Source organism: Arachis ipaensis, chromosome B10 (genome assembly GCF_059453495.1).
Source record: "Arachis ipaensis isolate K30076 ecotype BB chromosome B10, ASM5945349v1, whole genome shotgun sequence".
Taxonomy (NCBI): Eukaryota; Viridiplantae; Streptophyta; class Magnoliopsida; order Fabales; family Fabaceae; genus Arachis; species Arachis ipaensis.
This window is the reverse complement of record NC_142435.1, coordinates 144,947,947-144,955,519: the sequence shown is the minus strand read 5'-3', so window position 1 is coordinate 144,955,519 and position 7,573 is coordinate 144,947,947. Positions and strand designations below refer to the sequence as shown.

At 35.6% G+C, this 7,573-nt stretch overlaps 1 pseudogene; it reads left to right on the top strand.

Annotated features, from left to right (window-relative positions):
- Window positions 1-4,932: 4,932 nt before the first annotated feature.
- Window positions 4,933-6,861, top strand: LOC148582013 (uncharacterized; annotated as a pseudogene).
- Window positions 6,862-7,573: the final 712 nt, after the last annotated feature.

The following is a 7,573-nucleotide window of genomic DNA, read 5'->3' as shown; positions in this document are numbered from 1 at the left end:
ACCCAGTTTTAGTATATTAAGTAGATTCTAATTGAGTAGTTGAAAACTACATAAAAATATGGTTTTGTCAACACCAAATTTTTTATATTTCAAATTTGACTTAAAGTCAGAGATTTAAAAAGGAAGAATATATTTATATGTACTAAAAGAAATGAAATTGGTATGTTTTTGTACCATTATCTGAAATATTTGGCTAAAAAGGAATAGGTGAATTTTTTAGAATACAGAAAAAGGGATTGACGATATCATCTACTAGTCCTCCATGAACTATAAGGAATAGATATGTGTAGATTGTTGATGGCAATGTCGAAGATGACAGTGGGCATCATTTAGTCTTTTTATAATGTACTCTTTTATAATTGTGGCTTTTGGTTTGTTTTCTACGCTCCACTTGTTGTGTTGAGCTCTTCCTTTCAAAAAAAAATAAATAAATAAAATTAATTTATCACAAAAATGCAAAAATTCTTGCTCATTTAATATTATATTCGGCTACCGATGCAGTGGTTTTTGTTTATTTGACACTGCACGTGCGAGTCATACATCGTGTTATTTTTGAGAAATGATCTAGTTTTAGTATAATAATATTTTTTATTCATATCATAAAAATTTGACTAAAATTTAACACAATTCTCCTCCTTTATCTGAGTTGAGGTCGGCTATGTACGATAAATGTAACATAGCCAGAGTTAGTAACTCAAATAATAATTTTAATTTATCGAAAACCCATAACATACATGTGACGAGAGAAGAAGCCAAAATTGAAAGCTACATATAACAAATTTGATAAAACGGAAAATAACCCCAAAAATTCTTTATTATTGTTATATTGTTGTTACGCTAAATTAAAACAGTGTGATAGAAAGTACATGGATTCTCTATAATCTGTTGCATTCCATTGTCTTATGCTGTTACATCTGGTCATAAGTGCCATGAGATCATGATAACGATGATAAGAAGAATAAGGGGTACCCTCTTATCCGGTAAGGAATTAGTTATAGAATTCTGATAAAATTAATAAACATATAGTATATCAACTCCGTTACATTATTAACAAGGGTCCTATTAATTTCTGCTAATTTTTATTGGGTTGGACTTCTAAGTCTATTTCATTAAAAAAGTTACATCTCTAATTAATTTAGGTTAATTCTAACGTCACTAATTTATTACTGTAACCCTAATTTATCCTTTACCCACATCTTGTTACTGTGTAGCCACTTCCACCCCTTCACCACTTTCAGCGTCGCACAACACATCTTCCTTGCAGTTTTCGACGGTCGCTACCGTCAACGGAAGTCAATGCCGCCGGAACACTAGACAGCGCCACTCGCGAGTACCTTCCCGCATTCACCAGACAATGATTTGAGAAAAGACAATGATAGTGAGAGTCAAGAGCTTTCGGAGATATTTATACTTTTAGAGAAATCAAACCTTGTTTACTTATCTTAAAGTTTGCAAAGATCTTTCACGATAAATCTTTAGTAACTGATTTTCAATTCCTTGGTTCCTCAGTTTTTGAAGCATTATTTAGTCGTCAATTAATTAATCAAGAGATTAACCACAAAAACTGATTTATTTTTCTAATAAGATTTAAAAGTAGTCCTTAGGACGAATTACATGTCACATATTCAAGTTAGTCCTATCCAATAATCATGCAGTCGCACACTAATTGAATCACTATTCCTAGCCGAATTCAAAGAGTCATGTGAAAGAGTTTTCAAGTTTTAATTCAAATATCAAATTTGACAATTATAATAAAAGAATTCAAAAGGAATTAACATACCTTCCGATATCACTAATCCGAATAAAAAACGAATAACTCAATCATAAAATAGATCAATGTAAGATTTTAAAATAAAATAAACGTAGATTAATAATTCATAAAAAATATAAACAGAACTCTTAACTCTTTGACAGAAGATTAGTTATCCATAAAAAAGTGAAAGAAAAACAAGAAGAAGATATGTTAAGGAATGTGATATAAATTATTTGTTTAAGATCTAAATTGTATGAAAATAAGAGCAAGTTTGCCATATCAGTAGACGAACTTATTTTAAATTTAAAAAAAATATTTTAAAAATTAAAATTAAAATTATTTATTTTAAAAAATAATTATTTTTTTAAATTTATCTCAAAAAAAATTTCGCTGCAAGAAGCTGTGCAAAATGGATACAGGTTTCTATTAGGTAGTGATCCTATAATTTCCAGCAAATACTTTATGTGAATATTTGTTTCCATTATAACCATGGCTATGTGCATATAGATTAGAATAAGAACTTTTTAATTTTAAATATATGTAAGTATTATAATAATATTCTCATAAATTATGAATACAAGTTTTATAATGATATTTTTATAGGGTGTTTGATTCCAAAAAGTCTCAAAAAAATTACTATTTTGTTTAGGTTGTTCAATATAATTATTGATGAAGTTTGCAAAGCTCTCAGAGAAGATAAAACTAATGATTAAATAAAATAGCTATTCAATTTTTCTTAAATTTGTTTTATTTCACTCATTGAAAATGACTCAAACCAAATAAAGTATTGAACATTTGAATATAACATTTATTTATTAGGGATTAAAAACTCTTTTATATTTATTTATTTTACTTTATTTTTTATATACTTTATATTTATTTTTTACTTGACTTTTTTTTATTTTTTTCGATTTGGCTTTAATTTTTTTTCGATCTTCATTTTGGCTTTTCTAAAAAATTGTTAAAGTAACTTTTGTTCCTTATAATTTTTTGCTATTATCTAACAACCCATATATTATGGACTTCAAAAACCATAAACCTTGTTGAATACTGTGATTGTGAGAGAGTCTAAAAACTGAATTGATTTACTCAATTGTGTATATATGTATACAAGGTGATGGTCTAACTAACTCTATATCTAGTCTAACTAATTAATATAGCTAATTCAGGTCCTAACTAACTTGTTAAGTTATAACAAATTGTACAAATATATGCTATGACTAATATCCTTCCTCAAGTTGGAGCATACATGTTGTATGTTCCGAACTTGGCCATAAGAAATTTGAACTGAGGTGCTGGGAGAGGTTGGTGAGTAAATCTGCGAGTTGATGCTTGCTCGGTACATGGACGAGTTTGACGATTCCTGCTGCCACTTTTTCTCTAACGAAGTGGCAATCAATTTCAATGTGCTTGGACCTTTCATGTAGAGTTGGATTGGTGGCCGTTTGAATGGCAGAGACGTTGTCACAAAAAATCATTGCTGAATTTACCTCGACATGCATGAACTTGAGAAGGGAAATGATGGACAGAACTTCACAGGCAACGTTGGCTAGAGCTCTGTACTCTGTCTCCGTTGAACTCCTTGAAACTACATCTTGCTTCTTGCTCTTCCATGATACTAATGAATCTCCCAAGAATGTGCAATAGCCGGTCGTGGACCTCCGTGTGTCGAGGCAGCTGCCCCAGTCAGCGTCTGTGTACATGGAGAGGTGAAATTTGGATTTTGATGAGAAGAGTAATCCCTGAGTAGGTGCTGCCTTCAAATACCTGAGGACATGGTGCACAGCTTCGAGATGAGGAGTTCGAGGATTTTCCATGTATTGAGCCAGTTTTACCACAGCAAAAGTGATGTCTGGTCGAGATATAGTGAGATACTTGAGGCGACCAATTAATCTGCGATAGCTCGAAGCATCAGGGATATGATCACCTTCGTCAAGCCTAAGTTTCATATTAGCATCCATGGGTGTATTGGCAGGTTTGCACCCTAAGAAACCAGTCTCCTCTAGCAATGAGAGTGTATATTTTCGTTGACTCAGAGTAATCCCATCTTTTGATAAGGAAAGCTCAAGACCAAGGAAGAACTTAAGGTCACCCAAGATTTTAAGCTTGAAGATGGATTGAAGCTTGTGTTTAACATTGTCCACCATTTCATGTTTGGGAGCAGCAATGATGATGTCGTCCACGTACACAATGAGATAGGTAGTTGCCTCACCCTCTCCTAGAGCAAAAAAAGAGTAATCATGTCTGCATTGTGTAAAGCCATGGGTGGTCAGTATGTGGCAAAACTTAGTGAACCACTGCCTTGATGCTTGTCGCAACCCATACAAGGACCGTGTGAGTTTACAAACTAACCCTTATTTCCGCTGAGGATGACCCAAAGGCAATTCCATATAGACTTTCTCATTAAGTTCATCATTGAGGAATGCATTATTTATATCCAGCTGTAGGAGGCTCTAGTTCTTGACTGCAGCAATGGTAAGTAAGGTTCTCACAGTGGTGATCTTTGCCATGGGACTAAATATGTCCCCAAAGTCAATACCAGCTTGTTGAGTATATCCTTGTGCAACCAAACATGCCTTGTATTTCTCTAACGAGCCATCAACCCATTACAAGAAAAAAGGTCTATGGCCACGCTTTTTTTTGCCACACTTTAAAAGCGTGGCCAAAAGTGGTCAATGGCCACGCTTTTGTGAGGGTGGCGATTGAATATAGATTCAGCCACGTTTTTTTCGCCACGCTTCAAAAGCATCGCGAAAAGGGTCAATGGCCACGCTTTTGTAAGGGTGGCAGTTGAATAGAGATACGGCCACGTTTTTTTTCTGCCACACTTCAAAAGCGTGGCCATAGACAAAAACATGGATGTTTTGAAAGCGTGGCAACAGGGTTTCACTACAGTAACGTTTATAAAGTGTGGCCATATCCTGGTACTTTTTTGCCATGCTTTTAAAGCGTGGCCATATCCTGATGCTCTTTTGGCACGCTTTAAAAGTGTGGCCAAAAAGTTTTTTTAAAAAAAACCCTAATAACCCGCCCTAAACCCAATAACCCCTCATCGAGACTCTCTCACTCTCAACTCTTACACTGTCACTCTCATCGATTTATGGCAATCTCCCCTCGCTGCACCATTTTGAGGATTTGAGGAGAAGAGCTCAGATCTCCGCCCTCGCTGTGCCATTTTGATGTCATCGCGATTCCTTTCCTGCTTTCGGCCATCCCACACTTTCCGTAATTGTCCTCCACCACCGGCGCCACCAGGCCCCTCCAACCCCAACCTGACCACGTACCTGTACCACACCGACATGGGCCTCGTGACTCTAACATGGTCACGCTCTAACTTAGGCCGCTCCCTCCACGTCCACGTCCACAACCACAACCCCTTCGATGCCCCTCCTCCTTATAAAGCCCTTCATATTCTAGAAGAAGCACGGATCCAAAACCCTCTCTTCCACCACGCGACTCTTCTGGAACCTCTCCAAGGCCAAGTTCTCTTCCTTCTTCTCCCCCGAACCCCACTCCTCCTTCTACCTCGCTCTCGTCGTCCACAACCGCATCGTTCTCCTCCTTGGCGATTCCCCCAAAGACGCCTACTCCAAGTCCAAGGCTTTCCACGCTAACAACCTCCACTCCCTACTCCTCAAGAAGGAACACGTCTTTCCCGACACCGTTTACTCCACCACCGTCATTTTCGGCGGAAAGACCCGTCGTATTCAAATTGACTGTGGCTCCTCCAGGGATAATGACTCTCCCTCAAATTGTTACCTTGTTGCTGAATTAAATATCAGATTGATAAGTAGATCCACTGAAATGACCCAAAATGAATAAGTTCTTTTTAGCTGGAAGGCAAAATTCTAATTTAAGTCCTGACAAACAAATTTTCAATTTGTTTTTACTGTTTTATTTTTGGCAGAATTTGTGTGTGTATTGATTGTATAGAGTTAGTGTAGTTTGTGTTTTTGAACAATTTAGTGTAGTTAGTGTACTTATTGCCCCCTTTTTTGCTTAGCTATTATCTTGGAGTTTAATTCATGCTTGAAATTGCACGATCATGCGTACATTCTAGCAGAAGAGATGCTGAATCCAATCCTTTGGACTATCTGTAACTCTATCTTCATGCTCAATATTAGATAGAATGCATAGCTAAATTTATCTGGATTTTCTTTATTCATTTGTTCCATTTTCTACTTTTTATGATATCTGCGTTAATTTACTGTTCCCATTTTTCTTCTTCCAGATTCCAGAACTGTGATGGAAATTCTTGGTAATGGTCTCCTCTAATTATCATTCTTTTTTTATTCCCCTCTCTTGTCATGCCCCAGTAGCAGTTTTTCATCCCCTTGCCCCCTCCCCCCACAAAATTATATAAACAGCTCAAAGTATAGTGTTTGATTTAATCTGATTTTGATATATATTAATATGCAGGACCTTGTTGGCAGCCTTTTCTTTATTTTAAGTGTAAAAGCATGATTTTAAGTGTATATATTCTTGGCAGCCTTTTCCTTATTTTCCGTTTGGATGTTTATTTATCCAACTTTTGCTTGTCAAGCACAAGATCATGATTCTTTTAACTTCTGCAGGTATTGGAGGCAAGAGCTGGGTTCTATGAAAAGCCAATTACTACAATAGATTTTGCATCACTATATCCATCTATTATGGTGGCCTATAATTTATGTTATTGTACCCTGGTAAATCTTAACTCTTCATGTTTTTAGCTGCTACCACGAGCAACTTAGTGTTTTTTTTATCCCATGTTGTATTTATTTTTATTCATTAGGGTTCATTGATTTTTTTTGGGGGGGGGGGGAGGGTAACAGTTTTGACTTTTGAGCACTTCTTGTTTACTGTTTTAAGGTGACTCCTGAAGATGTTCGGAAATTTAATCTCCCTCCAGAATCAGTGAACAAAACTCCATCTGGGGAAACATTTGTTAAATCAAATTTGCAGAAGGTCTGTTGCTTTTAGTTTGGTATTTTAAGCATAGTTTTGTTTCGTGTTATTGTACTTTTAGATTTGCATTTACCAATCAGTGAGCATAGTTTAGTTTCTGTTGCTTTATTGTTCTTGATATTTTGCTACAGGCTAGTATTGGAAGGGATAACTTGAACGCTTAATGCACAAAGTGGAGCAGTTTTAGGTTGATTCTGATCTTTTACTAAGTATTTTGGCTGATGAGCATCTCTATTAGTGTAATTTGATATATTATGAGCAGTTCTAACTTGTATTGTTTCTGTATTTTTCTTCGGTTTTTATTTTTGGAATTTAAACTCGAGATTTATTTTGTATTTGAATATTAGTTTTTTAATGTATAAAACAATTATAGTAAATTATATATGTCACTAATTATTGTTTGATATGTCTTGTAATAAAAATTGCATACTATATTTATAGGTTTGGTAATAAAAAAGGATTGAAAATTTATATTGTGTAGCAATGAAGATCAAGTAAGGAAAAGAATTTTTTTTTAATTTAACAAGGCTTTCGCCATGCTTTTAAAGTGTGGCTGTATATCTTACTATGGCCACGCTTTAAAAGCGTGGCCGTATCTCTTCCTATCGTCACGCTTTAAAAGCGTGGCCATACCTCCCCTTTTGCCACGCTTTGAAAGCGTGGCCATATCTCTACCTATCGCCACGCTTTAAAAGCGTGGCCATATCTTCCACCTACAGCCATGCTTTTAAAAGTGTCAATTTGTAAAAAAGCGTGGCGATAGACTAAAAAAGCGTGGTGATAGAGCAACCGCCACCCTTTCATAGGTCATCCTTTCAAAAGCGTGGTGGTAGTTCAAAAAGCGTGGCGAAAAGCTATCGCCACGCTTTTTTCAGC